Genomic DNA, 12,416 nt, shown 5'->3' on the forward strand with positions numbered 1-12,416 from the left:
CTTCTATTGGAAGAAGATGCCATCTAGGAGTTTCATAGCTAGAGAGGAGAAGTCAATGCCTTGCTTCAAAGCTTCAAAGGACAGGCTGACTCTCTTGCTAGGGCCTACGGCAGCTGGTGACTTTAAGCTGAAACCAGTGCTCATTTATCATTCTGAAAACTAATACCTTAATATTAATACCTTGATTATTCTTAATTATTATTCTTAAATATCCTTAATACCTTAAGAATTATGCTAAATTTACTCTGTGTGTGCTAAGTGGAGCAACAAAGTCTGATGATGACGCATCTGTTTACAACATAGCTTACTTAATCTTTTAAGCCCAATGTTGAGATCTACTGCTCAGAAAAAAACAAAAATTCCCTTTCAAATAGGACTTATTAATAATGCACTTGGTCACTCAAGAACTCTGATGGAGATGTACAATAAGACGAATGCTGTTTTCGTGCCTGCTAACACAACATACATTTGGCAGCTCATGGAATCAAAGAGTAATTTTGACTTTCAAGTCTTACTATTGAGAAAATACATTTCACAGGGCTATAGCTTCTACAGACAGTGATTCCTCTGATGCATCTGGATGCCTTTGAGGGGCTCTAGACTTCAGTGGAGGAAGTAACTGCAGATGTGATGGAAATAGCAAGAGAACTAGAGTTAGAAATGGAGCCTGAAGATGTGACCAAATTGCTGCAATCTCGTGACAGAACTTTAAAGGATAAGGGATTGCTTCTGATGGATGAACAAAGAAAGTAGTTCCTTCAGGTGGAAACCACTCCTGGTGAAAATGCTGTGAACATTGTTGAAGTGACAACAAAGGCTTTAGGATATTCCATAAACTTAGTTGGTAAAACAGCAGCAGGGTTTGAGAGGATTGACTCCAATTTGGAAAGAAGTTCTACTGTGGGTAAAATGCTATCAAACAGAATTCATGCTACAGAGAAATCGTTCATGAAAGGAAGAGTGAATTGATGTGGCAAATTTCACTGTTGTCTTCTTTTAAGAAATCCTTCTGCAATCACCACCCTAATGAGTCAACAGCCATCAACATGCAGGCAAGACCCTTCACCTGCAAAAAAGTTATGATTCACTGACAGTTCAGGTGATGGAGAACTATTAATAACTAAAACATTTTTATTTATTTTTATTATTTAAAAAATTTTTTTAATTTATTTTGAGAGAGACAGAGAGAGAGAGAGAGAGAGAGAGAGAGAGCGCGAGCAGGGGGAGGGGCAGAGAGATAGGGGAGAGAGGATCCCAAGCAGGCTGATAGTGCAGAGAGCCTGATGCAGGGCGTGATTTCATAATGGTGAGATCACGATCTGAGCCAAAATCAAGAGTCGGCTGCTTAACCAACTGAGCCAACCAGGTGCCCTTACAATAAACTATTTTTAAATTATGATTTGTACATTGTTTTTAGACATAATGCTATTGCACACTTAATAGACTACAGTATAGTATAAACATTACTTTTATATGCACTGAAAAACCAGAACATTCATTTGATTCACTTCATTCAAATAATCACTCTATTGTGGTGGCTGGTGATTATAATGGAGGTAGTCCAAATACCATATTTTGAGAAAGACTGGACCAAAGGGGACAAAAGAGTGATGGATATAGAAAAGAATATAGAATCTGATTTATAAAACACTGGTGAATCTTTTGCAGCTTACAGCCCTTGCCTTAAGATGGGTGGAGGTGGTCTGCCCTATTAGTAGTCTCTCAAACATACAGTTCATTCCCAAACAAAGCTCAGAGAGAAACACAAATTCCCTCATGGACGAAGTTTCCATTTCCTATCTAGGTTTCACTTTCTTGAAAGAGAAGCTCTTTCCTGACAACTGGATCTTACTTATTCTTCCCTTACAAGGCAGCTGACCTGTCACAAAGGTAGGAGTCAGCATCCTCATCAGAGAGACACAAGTGGTTCATTTACTTTTACATGAACACATCAATTATGAGAAACAAGGACAACTTGTATTTTTCGCATTCCTCAGTGTCTTTGTTTTTTAGTTCTAAATACTCTCATCAGTGATTTAGTTCATGTTGACCTCAGCCGGACTCAGGTCTGTTTCTCTTCACAGACCCTCCTTCAGTATGAGGTGAACATCACCCCTGTGACTCATTGCCTCCCTGCTGTCTTATGGCGTTTAGCTCCCATATTGCTTCTGGAATGTGATTTAGAAAAGAAATACTCTCCAAAGGAAAACATAAGTTTGCAAAGATAAAACCGCCTAAATCATACTGGATACATTGTACAAAGAGAACCAAGCATCCCTGTTGCCCATCATATGTAGGTGAAATGTGGACTTTTTCAAGAAAGTTAGTTGGAACAAAATATGCACACTCTCAATTTTCGTGTTTTTGTTCTTCAGTGTTAGAGTAGATATTTCCTGCTTCTACAGCTGTTGGGTGTGTCCCTCCTCCTGTTTCTGTGATCTAAACCTAAAAAAAGGTTTCTCAAAAAAGAAAGAAGTTGAGTAGAGTCGCAAGTACTCACACACACACACACACACACACACACACACACACACACACAAACACACACGATACTTCATAGGGTCCTAGGAACATTTTAGACTTTTAGATTCACAGTATCTCAACCCTTTCCATTTTAGAAAACATTTTTGCCTTATGGCCTTACAGTATGAAACTAAACCTGTCCATTTAGCTGTCCTATAGCTTTTTCAGAACAAACAGAAATTTATAGTAAATCGTGTATTGTCTCCAATTTTGCTTCTCTAAGAAAAAGACTGCTTACAACTCAAAGCCAAATTCCTCAAGGTGTATTCTAGCTCAAAGCCAACGACAACAGGAAGGGGAAGTACATGGTATCTTATACTTAATAGGATTTTGTTATTCTCTCCCAATGTGCTGAAATCTCCTCACAGAGTAGGTTATCCATGGAAGTGCAGGAAACACTGGGTATCTGAGGTAAGGCTCACCTTAGATATTTTGATTACTGCTAAGCAGCCTCCTGCCTCTACACAAGCCATATTTCCAATTGGTCTGCTTTCTTGGAATTTTTCTTTGAGTGCTTCCCTAGAGCTACAATGCAACTGAAGCTTTTCCATGGCCTTTTACTTAGCCAAATTACGGTCCCCAACTGGGACCTTTAATCTTAATTTCAGCCTGAGAAAGTGCAGCACAACTCTGCTAGTCAGACTATGATATGATAAATCAGACTATGATAAATAATGTTTTGAACAGGATTCAGGCCAACACAACAATGTTTCTAATGAAACACACTGAAGACTATCCTGTAGTTGCAGACATGGCCCCTTCTCAGAACCCACCAGCACAAGCCCAAACTCTATGCTATCTTACTGAGACGTCTCATGACCAGTTCCTCTTAACTATAGCAAGTTCAATAAATGCAACTTTTAAAAACAGGTATGGCTTGGTGGTCTTTTCTTTGGTTGGTGGGCTTTAACTGGCTTGTATTAGTTCTGGATGACTTCTTTAATTCTCAGAGTGACTGTCCTATAGAATTGGAGTCCCCTTATTCTCCCTTTCACTAGAAGCCACACTATCTTACTCACTTAATGAAGCTCCCCACGTTCCCTTTCTTTGCCCCAGGATAGAGTTTCCCTAAGAAAAGACACCAGAATATATGCTGTTCACAGTTGCCAGTTATCCAATTACTCACCTTCTCTTCACCCATAGATTGGGTGTATCCACCGCAGGGTCATATGGGATTTGCTGCCTTCAGTACCTACTGCTTGCCCATCACCTTCCTCCAGAGGCATCCTGCTGGATGTGTGAGAGCCACTTTAGCCTTTCCCCTCCTCCATGGCCAACTTCATTTCTGGCTTGATTTAATTCCACATCTTCTCTTGGTGCCTGAGAATGGACGATTTCTTTCTTTCTTCCTTTCGTTCTTTCGTTCTTTAATTTTTTAAAATGTTTATTCATTTTTCAGAGGTGGATAGAGACACAGCATGAGCAGGGGAGGGGCAGAGAGAGAGGGAGACACAGAATCCGAAACAGGCTCCAGGCTCTGAGCTGTCAGCACAGAGCCTGATGTGGGACTCAAACTCACAGACCGTGAGATCATGACCCAAACCAAAGTCAGACACTTAACTGACTGAGCCACCCAGGCGCCCTGAGAATGGGCAATTTCAAATAACCAGCTGTTTCACTTCTCCATATTTCTATTCCAGGATGTGAGACATGAGGGTGTAGGTATGAGAGCAGATCTGGAATTCCTTTTCCAAGGTCCAAATAACTTGGATCTTCACCTTTCTGGTGCCTAAGAAACGAAGCCTCTCAAACAGACCTACTTCTATCTTCCCCAATCCAAAACTGTCAGATACCTAGGGAATCAGTTTTATAACCATTCCATTTCTCTCCCACCACATTCGTGGAGTTTTGCATTGTCCATTCTTGTGAGCAAGGACCTAAAGGCCTTCTTTTATAAGCTTGGGCAACTAATTTGTAGAGAACAGATGTTCTTTTTACTTCTGAGGCTGAAAGATAAGCAGGGAGTAATTTTTCTTTGTAATTGTACTGCTCTGTTTGTGTCCTCTTTTAGACATAATACCACAGGACTTCTCTAAGGTGAGCTTATCTCTGCTAGTGAACAAACTAGCTTCCTCAGCACAGACATATTTTTCCTTCTTTAGGAATTGAAAGTTTTGCCGGTGGAGAGCTACTCATTACCCTATCCTCCACCACAATGGAGTCTGATCACCTCCTTTTCACCGGCAAACAAGTCAGGGGCCTTCCCCCTTTGTATCTTAACCCAGCAATTGTCTGGTAGGTGGAGTCTCATGCCTGAGAACTCATATCTTCCTTCCCAGTCAGAGGTTGGGAAGTCTGTAAGGGATGACTATCTCACTATCATAACCCTCATACAGATCGTTGGTGGAACTTGTCTCCCACTCCCTCTGTTGCTTGATATTAGACATTTACCATCCCAAATTTAACTGCATCTCCGCTGCCCCGCCACACTGCACCTTGGCTAAGTATGCCACACCCTTGGCAACTTCACTGACCAAACTCCATAGGAGTTAGGGAAGCAATCCTTTTTATTGATTTCAAGTTGTTCCCTTGGGAGATGTCTCTTCCTCCTTCTGAATGGTTTGACACCCCAGTGATACCACATAGAGAAAAATCTAATGAACGCCCCTGAAAGTCGGTATGGTATAGTAGTTAGGAGTGGAGGTCCTGAAGCCAAAGTGCTTGAATTCAGTTTTGCTATTCACTAAAGAACATTACTATTTACTAATGAGAACTTGGTAAAATCACTTAATCTTTGTGTTTCTCAATGTATGAGTGATCAAGTTAAAAAAAAAACAAGTCAATTATGGAAACTTTAGTTATATAGCTGATAAGGTATATCTAATTGATAACATATTAAATGAAATATCTCAGGAAGGGAATACTCTTCTCTCTCAATTGCCCATGAACACTCACAAAATCTATTAGGCCACAAATAAAAACCTCAGCAAAGTCCAAACAGTAAACAATGAAGACAGTATTCTCTGATTATAATCCAATACAACTAGAAATTAATAAAAATCAGGGGGATAAAATTTCTTCTGTGTGGAAATATAAAACTATTTTAAACGATGTCTACAACAAACAGAGGTCACCAACTGAAACTGTAGACAATAATAACACAGCATACAAAAACTTGGGATGCTACTTGCTGCAGTCAGCCTGTATTCCACGTGCTCTTGTGGCTCAGCTTCCTGGCTCCTCTCCTCCCAGCTCTCATGGATTGCAATACAAGAAGAAATCACCATACTACTCATTGACAATGGCTTTGGTATGTGTAAAGTTGGCTTTAATGGAGATGATGACCCCCAGACGTATTCCCTTTTATTGTCAGGCAGCCAACACCAGGGTGTCATGGTGGACATGGGGCAGAAGGACAGCTACATAGGTGACAAAGTCCAGAGCAATTGCTACAGCCTGACCTTGAAGTACCACATGGAGCACAGCATCATCACCAACTGTGATGAATTGGGGAAAACCTGGCTTCACACCTTGTATAATGAGCTACATGTGACTCTGGAGGAGCACCTGGTCCTGTTGACTGAGGCACTCCTAAACTCCAAGGCCAACAGAGAGAAGATGACTATGATCATGTTTAAGACCTTCAACACCTAGGCATGTATGTGGCCATGCTGTCCTTTTATGCCTCTGGTCACACTGCTGGTACTGTCATGGACTCTAGGAATGGGGTCACCCAGACGGTGCTCATATACTAGGGCTACACTCATCCCTAGTCATCCTGGCTCTGGATCTTGCTCGATGGGACCTGGCTGACTACCTCATGAAGATCCTCATGGAGCATGGCTATAGCTTCACCTCCACTGCTGAGCAAAAAATTGTACATGACATCAAGAAGAACTCTGCTATGTTGCCCTGGACTTGCAGCAGGAGATGGCTATCATCTTGTCCTCCTCCTACCAGGGGAAGAATTATGGGTGGCCCAGTGGTCAGTACTCATCAACAATGAGTGGTTCCTCTGCCCAGAGGAGTTCTTCCATTTCTCCTTTCTGGGTATTGAGTCCTATGAGATCACATCCATGAGACTACCTTCGACTCCATCACGAAGTGTGATGTTTACATTCAGAAAGACCTGTATGTCAACACAGTATATATGGCAGGGCCATCACATACTCTGGCACTGCCATAAGATGCAGAAATAGATCACTGCCTTGGCCCACAGCACAATGAAGGTCAAGATCATCACTCCTCCTGAGAGTAAGTACCTAGTGTGGAGTGGGGAATCCATCCTGGCCTCACTGTCTACCTTCCAGCAGGTGTGGACCAGTAAGCAGGAGAAGAACAAGTTGGGCTTCTCCATCATCCACTGCAAGTGTTTCTAAACGGACTGCAAGAAGATGTATAACATTTGCTGCATGAGGTTATTCAAAAGTATACATTTGCCTCCCTCATGCTGGCCTCATGAAACTGGAATAAGCCTTTGAAAAGAAATTTATCCTTGAACATTGTATCTGACATTAGCACTGGATTGTAGAATTCGCTGCTGATTTTGATGTTGTATTCAAGTTAACTATTCTCTTGATGTATGTTTAAAACCTTGCGTGTATCTTTGATTTAAACCATTAGTACATATGGCTTAGTCACTTTCTAACTGAGGTGAGAGAACATGTTTATGGAAGAGAAATCCATTGGCTTGGTGAGAATTTGTGAGGTCATCCATTTCTTGATATGTGTAGAGTATTAATGTGTAAGAACTGACTATCCCAAGATTTCTCTAGAAGCTGGAAAGAATTCTTGGACCAGTTGTTATTTCTGTCTTGCTAATCTAACAGGGTTGGCAAATTCCAACCCTTCCCACTCAGTTTCCTTTCTTATCTTATATTTTCCCCACCAGAAATGGTGGGTCGTTACTTCTCTTGGGTTGGAAAGCGGTTTGCATTTTTACCTGTTTTTTCATCCTTTTAATTCATGTAAAGTTTTTGTAGACAGTTCTCAATTATTTAAGAGATGACAACAAATTTTGGTTTTCCACTATCAGGTGAGAACATCAGGTGCCAGCAACATATCATTGTGTGAGAAAAATAAAGTGCTATAGTAAATTGGAAAAAAAAAAACAAAAAACAAAGAAACAAATAAAATCTGTGGAATACTACTAAGATAGAATTCAGAGGAAAATTCATAGTCTTAAATACTTACATTAAAAAAAAAAGAATTAAGATAAATTAATTAAGAATCTAATTCAAAAGGTTAGGGAAAGGGGCACCTGGGTGGCTCAGTTGGTTGAGCATCTGACTCTTAATTTCAGTTCAGGTCATGATCACAGGTTTGTGGGATCAAGTCCTACATTGAGCTCTGCACTGAGCATGGAGGCTGCTTAAGATATTCTCTCTTTCTCTCTCTCTCCCCCTCTGCCCTCTCCCCTGCTTGCACAACTCTCTCTCTCTAAAAATAAAATAAATCTTTTTTAAAAAGTTAGAAAGAAAATAAAAAACAAAAAATAAGTGGAATGAAAAAGCAGAAGTTATTTATTAAGGAAAAAAGTAAAAATTAATAAGTTAGACAACAGAAATACATCAGGTTTAATTTAAAAAAACTAGTTCAATGAAGAAACCATTAGCTACTTGGTACAAGGAAAAAGGAGTGAGAACAAATATGTAAGAATATAATATATTCTTATACCTAATATATAATAGGAGAAATAACATATTCTTATATAATATATTCTTATATATAATATATAATAGGAGAAATAATAAAACACAGAAAATAAGAAGAATTGCAATAGATTACTTAGTTCATTTCTATGCAAATCACTTTCAAAAACTGGATTAAATAAAAAAATGTCTATGATAATATAATTTACCAAGGCTATAGAAGAGATTAGAAACAAAGACTTAAAACTGATTTTTGTAGAAGAAATAGGTAAAATGGTCAAAGAACTACACCCACAAAAAGCAGCACACAAGATGGGAAATTCTAACAAACTTTAAAAACATATAATTCTAGGAGTGCTCTGATGGCTCAGGTGAGCATCTGACTCTTGATTTCAGCTTGGGTTGTGATCCCAGGGTTGTGGGATCTAGCCCCTCGTTGGGCCCTGTGCTGAGCATGGAGCCTGCTTGGGATTCTCTCCCTCTCTCTCTCTCTCTCTCGCACTCTCTCTCTCTCTCTGTCCCTTTCTGTTCCCTCCCCTGTTTGCCCTCACACTCTCTCTCTCTTTCAAGAAATAAAAATAAAAATAAATAAAAAATAAAAGCATATAATTCTAATAGTTTTATATCAGTTCCAGAGAAATTTTTAAAAGAAAGAAAATGTCTAATTTTTAAAAAAATTTCTTTAAGTTTTTAAATTTATTTTGAGAGAGAGAGCATGAGCATGGGAAGGACAGAGAAAGAAAATCCCAAACAGTCTCTGCACTGTCAGTATGGAGTCTGTCACAGAGCTTGAACTCATGAACTGTGAGATCATGACCTGAGTTGAAGTCAAGAGTCAGTTGCTTAACTGGCTGAGCCACCTAGGTACCCCTCTCTAATTTCTTTCTTTGAAGTGAATATGACATTGATACCAAAACCTGACATAAGTTAAAAAAAATATATATCAGACCACCAATCTCACTTATGAATATCAATGTAATAATAAAATCTTAAATAAAATATTAACAAACAGAATCCAGCAGCACACACAAGAAAGAAAGAAAGAAAGAAAGAAAGAAAGAAAGAAAGAAAGAAAGAAAAGAAATACATCATGACCAAGACCAAGCAGGATTTATTCTATGGATACAAGGATGTTTACATGTTAGGAAAATAATCAGATGAAAATATTAGGAGAAAAGTAATATATTCAATGTCATAGATGCTTGAAAGTCATTTGATAAAATTCAACCACCATTACTTAAAAAAAAAAAAGCTTAGTACTTCCTTAACATGATATATCTAGCTCAGCACAAAAGCTAGTATTATGATTAATGGAGAGACAATTGAAGCATCTCCACTAAGACAAGGATAGCCATTCTCACAAATATTCAATATTATATTTGCTTTGCTGGCCAATACAATTAGACAAAAGAAAGAAATTGGAGCAGAGTGCCTGGGTGGCTCAGTTACTTGACCATTAAACTCTTTTTTGTTTTTTAGTGTTTTTTATTTATTTGAGAGAGAGAGAAAGAGAGAGAGAGAGAGAATGAGCAGGGGAACAAGCTCAGCTATTGTGCTACAGACATCTACTTCTTCACAAAGGCTCAGAGAGCAACTCCCCCATGCTTTTTTCATGGATATTTCTTACTGAGAGAATGCAAGAGGGAGGTTAGTAGGAATAATGGCAGCCTCTGTTGCTGTGGTTGATCTCAGGGCCACAGGTGGTATTCATTCTCTCCCTCTTCCACCGTCCATTTGAAATTCCTTCATTGTCAACTATCACTTGGGCTTACCTGGTGCTATGAATCAAACTCTCATACTTGAAAGGCCTGAACATATGATAGGTATTTCCTTCCCAGTTTGAGGTTGCTGCACCCCAAAACTGAACCATCTGTTCATGGTTACAACGGGGCAAGGGCATACTGGGAGGTGCCCCAGTGGATCACCTGGTTCTGCCACAATTTTGTAAAAGCGTCTCTAGCTCCTCCTGCTGAGCAGAGTCATTTGTCCCTCTAGTGATGGTGGCTCCTTTAGTCTTCTGCTGTCTCTTGACCATAGGGTGTCCAAAGTGTCCTGGTGGCAGCTGGAACCAATAGTTCAACATGACTGTTGCTCTGTCACTTGGCAAGAATGTGTCCACTATGGACGCAGGACTTCTAATCTTGCAAAGTTTTGGGAATGAGAAGCAGAAAACCTCCAGTAGGTCACTAGGAATGATGACAAGTGGAAAAACACATCTCTACCCCTTGATTCCCATCCTGGCTAGCCTTCCTGTTGGGACACAGATCCAAACAGAGCTCTCTGATTTAATAAATATGCTATGTGTTGAAGGGTAGGGCCCTATCCCTTTGAGTGTTCCCTCTAGGCTGATATGTCAGTTGCATGTTTAAAAGGCCGTTCTAGCATTCTAGAAAGTCCTGTGGATAGTCTAGTACATGATACGACCCCATGTTTATAGGTTTCCATAGTTATGGGTTTAATTATACTTTTCTTTCATTATTAAGATGTTATGTGTATGGAATATCATGCCTATGTTCCAAGTATTTCATAAGCTCCAGGCAGGGGTGTTGATTGAAGCTCTATGGACAGGAAAGGCAAAGTCTTATCCAGAATAGCTATGTTTTCTTCTGAAGATGAAGTGTTCGCTCTTCTGGGATGGACAGGGCCTCATATAGTCAATCTGCCACCCCGTGGCCAGTTGGTTTCCTCCAAGGATAGTGCTGTATTAGGGGCTCTATGGCGGGTCTTTATTGCTAACAAGATGCATATTCAGAGGTAGCAGTAACTAGGTCAGTCTTGGTAGGTGGGAGTCCTTGCTATTGGGCCTACACAGAACTACCATCTCTGACAGCATGGCCAGTCCCCTCAAGTGCCCATCACATCAGTGCTGTCTAATTCCAGCTGGATGAGTAATTTGACAGTGGCTTTTCTGCAGTAGATGTTTTCTGGTGGGTATTAATATGTGATACAAAAATCTTCACACTTGGTACCCATTCACATATGCTCATCCCCTGGTTTTACCCCCAGATAACTTTGTCTCCTGTCGTCTAGTCCTTTGCCTTCTAGGCCCTGACCAGACAACCAAGCCATTGTTGCTGTTTTATACTCTCATCTTGGGCCACTTCTCCTATACAAAGTGGACATCCAGGTGCACTGCTCATAGTTCATTTCTACCCATTAGGAAGATCTTCCCTTGGCACAGTCTTCCAAGACTATTTACAAATGTGGCTGCAATGCACCTGGTGAGTATTTCCCCTTTGGATCCTATATACAAGCTGACTCATCTATAAACCCAGCTTGGAATTTTTCCTCCATTTTCAGTGGGTTGTATGGGATCTTCTTTGTCTATAGGTGAAAGCTGGTGAAGGAACATGGGTGCAATTGTAGTATGTCAAATGAGGGTCAGAACTGCCTGCTTGACAGCTCCTTTGTGCTCTGTGGTCCTGCTCAGATTGATCCTGGTTGCCCCATTTTCATCTTATGATGATGGACTGCTGTTGGACTTGTCTGACATTATGACTTCACGGGCCACAGTAGGATGTTCCAGAAGCACAGACACTTAATGTCCCATGGTCAAGTGTTCTGTCTCTACCCTCAAGAGCTTTTTCTCAAAGAGTATGCACTTCTCTACATGGGTGGCATGAATTACTCTAGAACCACAGAGATCTGCCACTTAAGTCTCTCACTGGAGCTTACATAAGCTCTGTAATATATCTTTTCCTGTCACTGCCACCCTAATACTAGGGTCTGCAGGATTATATGATTCAAGAAGCAAGGCTGATTGCACCATTGCCTGGACTTGCTGTTCTTGGCCCCATTCAAGCCTTTCAGGTCACCCAATATATGAGCTGTAATAATACTCCTGGGTGTGAAGTGTGTTGTCTCCAGAACTCAAAGAAGTATACCAGGCACTCTTTCTTTCATATGGTAGGGAATGCAAGATGTAGCAATTTGTCTTTTACTTTGGAAGTGATATCCTAGCATGCCCCTAACAACTAGAGCCCTAAAAACTTCACTGAGGCGGCAAGTCTCTGATGAATCTTTTTAAGGGTTATCTCCAATTGTCTGGAGCATATCACCACCATCCTAGCCAGCTCGTAGTCATCCTATCTAATCAGGATATCATTGATATAATGGATCAGTATGTTGTCCAGGTTGTCTCAATGTATTACGATAGAAGGCAGGAGAGTTATCATAGCCTGTGACAACACTGTAAAAGACTATTAATGAGTATTGTTGTCCACCTCGCAATAATGCAAACTGCTCTGATCCTCTTTTCAATTGATACGGTAAAGAATGTAGTCACTGAATCAGTGGATGCAT

The 12,416-nt window shown here is 40.3% G+C and overlaps 1 pseudogene; it reads left to right on the top strand.

The window, feature by feature from the left end:
- The first annotated feature begins 5,718 nt into the window (after nucleotides 1-5,718).
- On the top strand, nucleotides 5,719-6,842 carry LOC106986075 (actin, cytoplasmic 1-like; annotated as a pseudogene).
- Nucleotides 6,843-12,416: the final 5,574 nt, after the last annotated feature.

Source organism: Acinonyx jubatus, chromosome D3, assembly GCF_027475565.1.
Source record: "Acinonyx jubatus isolate Ajub_Pintada_27869175 chromosome D3, VMU_Ajub_asm_v1.0, whole genome shotgun sequence".
Taxonomy (NCBI): Eukaryota; Metazoa; Chordata; class Mammalia; order Carnivora; family Felidae; genus Acinonyx; species Acinonyx jubatus.